This window comes from Morone saxatilis, unplaced genomic scaffold, assembly GCF_004916995.1.
Source record: "Morone saxatilis isolate NCDOM2014 unplaced genomic scaffold, NCSU_SB_2.0 Contig8, whole genome shotgun sequence".
Taxonomy (NCBI): domain Eukaryota; kingdom Metazoa; phylum Chordata; class Actinopteri; family Moronidae; genus Morone; species Morone saxatilis.
Genome location: NW_023340257.1, coordinates 630,742 through 631,007, shown reverse-complemented (window position 1 = coordinate 631,007; position 266 = coordinate 630,742).

Here is a 266-nt window from a genome sequence, read left to right as displayed (position 1 = left end):
GGTTGCTGTCAAGCTTGTGTTAAAATTATTTTGTCAAATGAGAATATCTTGAACATGAAGACTGGTTTTATTTTATGGCAGCCATAATGTTTCAAAATGAACCTGCTAATGAGTGTGACGTTTTGTGAGCATTTTAATGAGTTTTATGAATATGAACAGGTTTTATGTGTCTGTTGGTCTCATGTACTTCTAGGCTGGATTACTGCAACTCCTTATTATCAGGTTGCCCCAATAAGTCCATTAAGACGCTCAAATTAATTCAGAAC